Source organism: Galeopterus variegatus, unplaced genomic scaffold (genome assembly GCF_000696425.1).
Source record: "Galeopterus variegatus unplaced genomic scaffold, G_variegatus-3.0.2 Scaffold2959, whole genome shotgun sequence".
Lineage (NCBI taxonomy): Eukaryota > Metazoa > Chordata > Mammalia > Dermoptera > Cynocephalidae > Galeopterus > Galeopterus variegatus.
The window spans coordinates 216,493-226,116 of NW_007729070.1; positions in this window are offsets into that span (position 1 = coordinate 216,493).

Here is a 9,624-nt window from a genome sequence, read left to right on the forward strand (position 1 = left end):
AGCAATGGCGGAAGTGCCAGAAGGCCAACCGCGATATGTCTCCTGCGTTGGCACGCCCTAGCATTTATAGACTTCCATACGTGCTATTCATTCCTAGTCAGCCTATAAACACTGGCGGCAACACCACAAACTGACTAGAGGCCACGGTCTGGAATGTAAAGATATGATAATATCTTGAGGAGAGACAAAGACAGGACATTCAAAGTAAAGGTTGCCACCCAGAATGTTTATGGTTAAACAGTTTCTAGAGAAGGATAAAAGGTCACTTGCAAATTAACTTGCATAGCCAGGAGCAATCAGTTTCTGGCATAAAGATTTTGAGGCAGTTATCATGTAAAGCACGGCCATCTGAGCAGATTGTCACGTAGGAGTGGTCTCACAAGAAGGGGTGTGGGGCTTCAGGCTCCCAACACTTTATATATCTGGGTGCTCCAATGTTGGGTACATATATATTTATGATTGTATATCTTCTTGCTGGATAGATCCCTTTACCTTTATATAGAGGACTTATAAGAGCCCCAAAACACAAGCAACAAAAGAAAAAATAAGTAAATGGGACTCTATCAAACTAAAAGTCTTCGGCATAACAAAGGAAACAATCAAACAAACAATCTGTTTTCTTTGTTGTGTGCAGCAGCTGAAGTCTCTGCTGAGTTAGTTTACTAGTCAGTTAATAATTGGACAGAGATTTCCTTAAATGTCTGGAACCAATAAGACTCCTGGTCTTTGCTGAGTGGCTCTGTGTGCCTCTTTGGGCCCACCTTCAACACTCAGCCAGGCAGTTTATAACTCTGCCTTAGGGTTCACTTTCTGCTTCTGCAGAGCCTTGAGGTCAGCCAGAGGTGATAGTTTAGGGCCTTCTCAGGTTTTTCCTGAGTGAGGGAACAATCTTGGGCTTATGCATGAGCATGGCCTTGTAGATTTCTAAAAATATGTAGAAGCTTTTCAAAGTCCCTTATGGATGCCTAATTCCCAAGCTTTTCCTTTTAAGCTCTTTGGTTAGTCTATCATTTGCCCAACTGTTATTTTCCAGTGCAGCAGACAACCCTAGTGTTAAACAATTGCCAGTAATAGTTTTCAATGAATCCCCTCCAGAAAAAGACTATTTACACTGAGTGATAAGACGAGACTTTTGCAAGTGGTATCTTCCAGGAAATCATTGGACAGGTCAAATAATGACAATTCTCTGGGAATAGGGCTTTGAAGAAAGTCCAGTCCCATTATGCCTTCTTTGGTGGCCGTCAGGCTTCTGGTTTTTACTCTGATTGCATACTGTTGGTTTTCAGGACGACTGTAAAGCTAGAGAAAGAGGATGGGGATAGATCAAGTTAAAATGCCACAAAGATCACTGCTCTTAACAATATTAAACTAGTTTTCTTAAATAAATGCTCATCAGATTATTACAGTCATTTGGTTAATTTTCAGAGTTCTGAAAAAGTTTATTCTTACAATTTTTGCTAATGCTTTTGTTGCTTTTCTGGAGAAGAGGATTTCTGCTGTCACTTTATCTTTAAGTCATTCCACTTATTTGGTTCAGTCTATATACAGTTTCTTGTTCATGTAGAATGATTATTTAAAAAATGTTAAAAAATAAATACATGACCGAGAACACTGATTCCAAGTGGAAGTTGCACATTGAGGAGTATTGGGAGATATATGACACATAAAACCCAAATTATGAAAGAACAAGATTCATAGAAAAAGTCTGCCCAAAACTTCTTTCTCAAAAACAAGAGTCAAGGGCACCAAGACAAGCAAGTAAAAGATAGGAAAGAAAGAATACTGAAAAAAAAATGTAGCCACTTCCAAAACAACTAGTATCATTGAAATATATAGTCTCTGAGAACTGTAAAAGGCCAGAGATCAGTCAAGGCAGAAGTTAGAACATTAGAGGTTGAAATGGAAAACATGATCAAAGAGGGTGGTAAAATTATTGAAGTATTAAATGAATTTCTTAACGGATTTACATGGAAGGATACTAGGCAAATGCCAGCTGTCATGTGCTATTTACACATCATCTTATTAGACTTCAAAGTCAGCATTGCTGGGGGGCTTAAGCAAGCCATGGAGATTTAAAACCAACAATTTCCCCAACCAGATGGTGTTAATCCGAGGTACTCTGCTCAGACCAGAGCCACCTTTCTCAGTGACCATGAGCAATACTTGGAGGAAAAAGACTGCACCAGCCTAAGCTGCCACTGGAACAGTTTGAAATAATGTGGTGCCTTTCTCTGTATCTTACTTTGAAACTGGCTTCTGGAAATGTGCTACCCATTTGAATGGAGTTTTAAAACAATGGAAACAACTCACTTGTCATTGAAATGCAACTTTTTCTATGACAGATTTAGAGCTGTGTCAATGGGTAAAGTGTGTATTTTAAAAATCAATGTCCTGACATAATTTATAATTTAAAAATTGAAAGAAGAACTGTAACCCCGTTGGATCTCTTCCTAAAAGAATATAGATGACTTTTCCCCTCCATTTCTTTCTTTTCTCCTTTAAATCTCTTTTTATTGTGAAGTAGAACTCATACAGAGAAGTGCACAAAACGTGAATGTGTAGCTTAATAAATTATCACAAAGCAAACACCCATGTAATCACCACCTAGGTCAAAAAGAGAACATCAACAACACCTGAGAGACCCTCCTTCACTTTTCTTTTTAAGGAGTGCATCAAAATTAATTTTCTTATAATGATTTTGTGACAATCTAGAAATAAAGATATTTTGGTGAGAAAGGGGGATGTTATGAAACAAAATTTAGATAATACTGTTTACAGAAGTAGGAATTTAACTTTGGAAACAAATCTGTTGGCAGAGGAAAATCTTGTATATGATTTAGTGCTTCATACTGTGGAATGTTCCATAGAAATGTGACAGGCCAACAGAAAGCAACACTTCTTAGTTCTGAGACATGAGTTAATTAGATTTTATTGATACTTGATGAAGTATAAGACATGGACTTGACCTCCACAAATTCACATCAAACCTCTCTATCAATGCTGTGTCTGTCTGGTCCTCACACATGATCCATTTCAAGCAATTCACCAATCATATTGATAAGTAACATTTATAGGCATTTACTATGTGCCAGGCCCTCTTCTAAGCATTTTCACATATTAACTTATTTAATTATTTAATCCCTACAGCCCTTGAAGAAAAATGGGGAAACTAAAGCACAAAGTCACTCTGGTAGGATCCGGCAAAACTGGGATTCAAGCTCAGACTGACTGGTAGTAGAGTCTTTTCTTGATCTACTGTAAGGAATTTAAAATGGATGTTTCCTGGTACAAATACTGGGCTTTCTTTGGTTATCATTTATAGCATGCATGCCTGTTAACAGCTTAATTATGAGGAATAACTCTGTTAGCATAACTGTGACTATTCATTAACTGTTATTTAACATCGGTGTCAATATACAGAAGATTGTATTAGAGATTCCTGTTGTGACATGAAAGATGCATGAAATTTAAACATGCTTGACAAACTGAGAAACATTTTCTCATGGGAATAAAAATTTAAATACAGAATCTCTTCTTTTTTGAGATATGGCTTGAAAAGGAAAGTGTATTGATAAACTTCTATAAGTATTTTTTTATTAGTATTTTAGATAGCCCATACTTAACATAGTACTAATACAGTTTGGTTCCACTGCTTTGATTCATATCAAGGAGCTAGTAATTTTACTACATTTGCTTTTGCACCATCAGGGAAAATGTCAACACAAAGAAAAAAGCAAAGAATATCTGTGTATTACTATGAAGATAGTCTTGATTTTGCAGATTCCATGAACGTATCTCAGGGACCACCAATTGTCTATGAACCACATTTTGAAAAGTGCTGCATACAAAAAGCATTTACTTTCTTTCTCTATTTGGAAACAATTACACTTTTCTGAAATCTCAGCTCGCACGTTTGTCTCAGATCATGACTGACCTTCAGCCACCTGTCTCCCTTGATTACAAATTTACAAATTTGTTTCTCCAGGCTGTCTGTGCCCACACCCAGACCCCGATTGCATTTCTACAAACAAAACATAACAACAAAATTGAGTCACCAATGTCTCCAAGATAAAAAATCCCAGACTCAGAGTTAAATTTCTCCCTTCATTTTTTATAATACGAATTTCTTCTTGTGACTACTGAATTCCTGACTCAGCCTAGCCCAGCTTGTCGTTATCTGCTTATTGAATTCTCTTCTTCACTTGTAATTTGCTAGGCAAATTGGGTGACTAGTTGGGGACAACTGAAAGGAAGAAATAAGAATTATGGTTGATAAAATAGAGGATTGTAAATGTGCCTCCTTGCTCACTTATAATGAAGCAAATACTTTAGTTAGGCTGATCTCACACTCTTGTGTCAATGTCAGTGGAATTATTTCTAAATATTTGACAATCAAAGGTCATCTCCTATGACTTTGAGAGATTGGGAGTGTTTAGTCATTCTTAGAAGCTTGTACCAATAATGGAAACAATAAACGAAAGAGAGAGCCAAGTCTTTCCTCCTCCCGCAGGCAAGCTTCATGATAGATAGCTAACTATGACAGAAATTTGAAACTGATACTTCTGTTCCATTTCTTACAGCTCCTTGCTCTGGCTGCTCAATTTCCTTGAGAACAGTTCCCTGTTAAGTACTACTGAGGGACTAGATTTTGTAAGGAATTTGAACCAGCTAATAATGACATGATAGAAGGTATGCTGGGACCTTAAGTTGTAGCAAGCAAAGAATCTAGGAGGGGAAGAAATTTGTGTCTGGAAATGAGAGAAGGTCTTTAGCCATCATGCATGCAATTCTTTTATCATCATAACTAGAATCTTCTCTCTAAAGAATTTAAAATTTATTTTTAAAAGCCTTTTGTCTCTCCCTTTCTCTTTATAATAATAATAATAATAATAACAGCAAGGATTTGAAAGTTGTCAAATTTTTAATTTTGAAATATAGAAACTTATGACTCTTCCAACCATATTCAAATTACAGTAAAGGCACTTGTAACACTTTTTCCTGATTCTTTATATTTACTAGAGTGACAAAACCTTTTTATCTAAACATACTTAAGCACTTGCTAGGTACAAAAATCTACAGGTAAAGTGGGAAGCTGAAGAAATAAATAATACATGCTGACTTAGTTCATTTTGTGTTGCTGTAACAGAACACCACATACTGGGTAAATTATAAACGATGGAAGATTATTTGGCTCACTGTTTGACAGGCTGGAAAGTCTAAGGTCAAGGGGCTTGTATCTTGAGGGCCTTCTTGCTGCGTCATCCCATGACGGAAGCATAAGGGCAAGAAAATGTGAGAGCGAGAGAGAGAGAGAGAGAGAGAGAGAGAGAGAGAGATGAACTGGCTTTTATAACAAAGCTATTCTCCTGATAACTAACCCACTCCTATGATAATGACATTAATCCATTCATGAGGGCTCCATGCTCATGACCCAATCGCCTCTTATTAGGCTTGTCGGGCTGGGTCACAGACCCCACTACCCAGTCCTGTGCAGGTCGTGAGTCAGGTAAGAAAAAGAAAAACCGAGTAGCTGTTGGCAAAGTGTACATGCTTTATTCCAGATGCGCGCTCCACTGGCCAGTGGTTCAGAGCTGCTGCCTTTTATACCAAAAGTACACAACAGTGGCAACGAGCTAGGGAGTATATGGGCACACAGCGCACTAAATTCTACTCTTCCATAACTCGTTTACAATGGATATGCTTAATCATACCCAGCTCGATATGAGGTGAGAGAGCCTGACTAAACTAACTCCATATTCCTCACTAGGTCCCCCTCCCAACAGTGTTACATTGTAGATTGTTTCAAATACATGAACTTGGGGGAAAACATTTAAACCATAGCGTATGAAACTAGGGTGAGAGATAAGAAATAGAGAGGGAAGCAGATAGGCATTAATTACTGATAATAGAAGCGAGTGAATGCAGAAGGAGGCAGGCTATAGACCTAGCATGATACCAGTCTACCTCAGGATTGTAATTATTATGTTGGTGGTGGAGAGGGGTCTGCCCCAGGTGCATGATATTCTCCTAGTGAGTCTTCCCCAGGCGTTCAGACACAAGGGATGATGGTTGATGGAGAGCCTGCTTTTCAAGCACTGCCCCAGGTCAAGGGTGGCCACTGTTAATGACTATCACTCAGGCCCCAAATGTAGGCAGAGTCAGGCTATGGAGATGATTTTTAGTTCACCTCTCTCACCCGCCCCCACCAAAGCACTGGACTTAGAAGTAATGACTCCCATCTGGGATGGAGTTACTTATCTTTTCTTGGGCAACACCACTGAAAAACCATTGCAAAAGTATTGGTTACTGTTTGTTAATTTTAAGGGAAGATCCCTGAATCTAAGAGAAAATGAAGCTGTGATCATAAATACCAAGCAATTTGCTGAAAAGTTCATTTTTTTTATTTTCTAGGCAGGTAATTAACATTATAAAGTGAGATGGGAATCAAAGGATTGTCTGGAATATCTGCTCCCTATAGGAGATAAGAGGCAAGGTCAAAAATGAGAAAGAACTTCATCTTCTATCCCACTCAGCTTGATTTGGAAAGGAGGTAGTTAAGTTACAACATGAAGAAAGTGGCAGTTATAAAGCTTGCCTTCTATTGCTTGCTTTTGCAGCAGCAATTACCTCAGCTACAAATCTCATTTACAGGACTCTTTGAAAGTGCTATCTGGACGATGGCAGAATACACTGGAAATCAATGGAGGGTGATTTCACTCCCAAATTGAAGTTACCATTTAATAGTCAGGGAAAAAAAAACACGCACATGCACACCCCAACTTCCTTCTTAACTCATTAATAGATTCCTCAGTAGCAATTATGAGGCTTAACTTTCACAAATTCAATTACTCCTTGAAAAATATGAATTATAAACACTCTTTACCAATTGAAATGCAATAGCATCCTAGCTTCCAAAGGCGAATAGACAGGAGCTGTTGGAAATGATCCTAATCGTGATGCTAATAAGTAACAGCCCAGTACGTAGTCTGCGAAACAGGCCAGTGCCTGCCTCTCTGCACCTAATATTATGTGATGTTTCCTTTCCTGACTTATATATAGTATCCTAGCAACCACCATGCATGTTAGTCCTAATGGATCTAAAAATGATGTACTGGGAAATTTGTCCCTAAGGTCTGCATGCTTCAGAGAGGGACACTTTCTCTTTTAGAGTATGTCAATAGCCAAATAGATATGTTGGGATTAGAGTCCCTTTCTTTGCTCTGAGATTCTGTTGCCCTTCCTCATCCTGTGTAGTCAGAGGGCCTGTAATCTAGGTTTTACCTAAATAGATGGGGGTGCTGCCAACAGATCTTAATTCCACATGAATATTCAATAGCACAGCAGAGGAAACTGGGAATGTTGCCTGCTGGCAATGACTTTAAACCTAGCAAAAGTGGGCACTAACAGTGGCCTAAATTTTCACCTTATCTGCTTAAAACCTTGGTTTAAGACAGAAAGGACACTGTCAAAATGTTTATGCAACCCAGGATTGGGAAGGCTTTAAGCCATTCTCAGCCATTCTCATTATACTGTGAATTAGATTAATTATTAGCTCAGTTAGGGCCCTTTGAAAAAGGTTGGATACTTTTTGATAAGAAAAGGAAAGGTTTAGAACTAGGTATAGGGCCTAAGAGCTGGAGAAAGCCAGATGAAAGGAAGCTAGAGAGCTTCCTCTATCCTTAATTTTGACCTGGTTCTCCAAAGTCAATGATCAGATGCTATTAGGGACTTTTCCAGATAGGGCCTTATGATGAGGTAGACTGGAAGGAGTACAAAGTCCATTGTACAGCTGCATGGTCTATTAGTTTTACATGTTTTGGGGGAAGACATTTTGTAGTTAAGGAAGACAGTGCTAAGACATGGAAGATTCTCTCCATTCTGTCCTTGACTTCATTTCCTCAACTCCATATTCCCTTCATCTCAGCCATAGTATCCTGATCCATGATCCTGAACACTGATCCTTCTTTTTAAACACAATCTCCTGTGCCTTTATGGCTCCTTACCCCTTAGCTCCCACCGCATGTTCTCTTTTTGATCCCATTATCAGTTTCAAACTCTTAGTTAGTCTCAGTCTTCTAGGCTATTACCTTCCACTGTGGTTTGCCTTCATATTCATTGGGCTTCATGGGCAGCCATTTTGATGACATGTTGACTAACACCCTGGGATTCTTTAGCCTCCTGACAATCTGTCAGTTTTTGTGTCTTGCCAGGCTGAGCTTGAGTAGCTTCCACTGACAACTTTGTTTGCTTCTGAGGTGCTGTTTCTAAGAAAAACAATAAAACCGTGATGATTTGATTTCCTATAGCCATGCTAGCTAATTTCAGCTGGGCCTTCTTGGATGTTCACCTTCTTTTTCATCACTTGCTGGCTCCCTTTGACTTTCATTTTCTCTTTTGATAAACTTTTATCAGGTGATTATTTCATCTCAACTATGGCCAAGGAACTGAGGATACTATGCTGTTCAAGACTGACAAGGTCCTTCCCTCATAGAGTCTATCATTTAGTGACAGAAGATGTAAAATAAACATTTTTCTTTATAAAGCAAAATTATACTGGGATAAGTTCTGTGCAGAATAAGTGCAAAAGATCCTGAGATAAGAATAAACTCACGGTGTTCAAAGGACAGAATGAAGGTCAGTGTAAGTGGGCTGCAAAGGGAGAGGAAGAGTAATAGAATGTAAGGTCAGAGAGACAGACAAGGGACCATGAAAAAGACTTAATATTTTACTTCCCTTTCAATGGGAAACCTTTGGAGAATTTAAAGCAGGGGATTCACAACATATGATTTACGCTTTGAAAAGATCACTCCAGCTGCTGTGTAATGGATGTAAGAGACAAGCATGAAAACAAAGAAACCAGTCAGGAGGCTGATAAAAGGTCCAGGTGAGGAATAAATGGCTTGGACTAGTGTTGTAGTAGTAGAAATGGTGAAAAGTGCTTGAATTCCATTGAGGCAGTTGAAGGGTGAATTATAAAGTGATATGCCCAGGGTCTAATAAAATGACAATAGTTACCTTTACAAGCCATATTTAAAGTATCACTTTGCTTCATTTGATGGAGAGGAAGTGTGTTTTTTCTTCTGTTCCACCCTTCCCACTTTGATTCTAGCCTTGGAGTAATTGTTAAAAAAAAAATAAATGAAGAAATGCCATCATCAGCATCTCTTCTCTCCTTAAATACCCTCTTCCTGTTCCTTTCCTGGGCTTGCTCCCCCTCAATGCCCTGCACACATTTCTCACTCCTCCCTTCAATCATCCAAACTAACTCTTGCCACTTCTGTCCACAGAGGTGTCTCTAAGGTGAGAATCTCAGTGACCCTGAAAAGTTGTAAGGGGAGAGGCTGTTAAGCAGGGTTGGGAGTTTAAATCATCTCTGGAATCCCTCGCAGCAAACCACATAGGAATCACTGTTTTCCTAAACATAGGACTTATCTTAGTGGCTCTTACTGAGCTAGGTTTCTGAGAAACTCTTTTTCTTTTTTTAAAGATGACCAGTAAGGGGATCTTAACCCTTGCCTTGGTGTTGTCAGCACCACACTCTCCAAGTGAATCTTTTGAATTATCCTTTTATGGTCAGACATAGAAATGCCATACATCTTGAAAAAATAGATTTTCAAAGGAGCT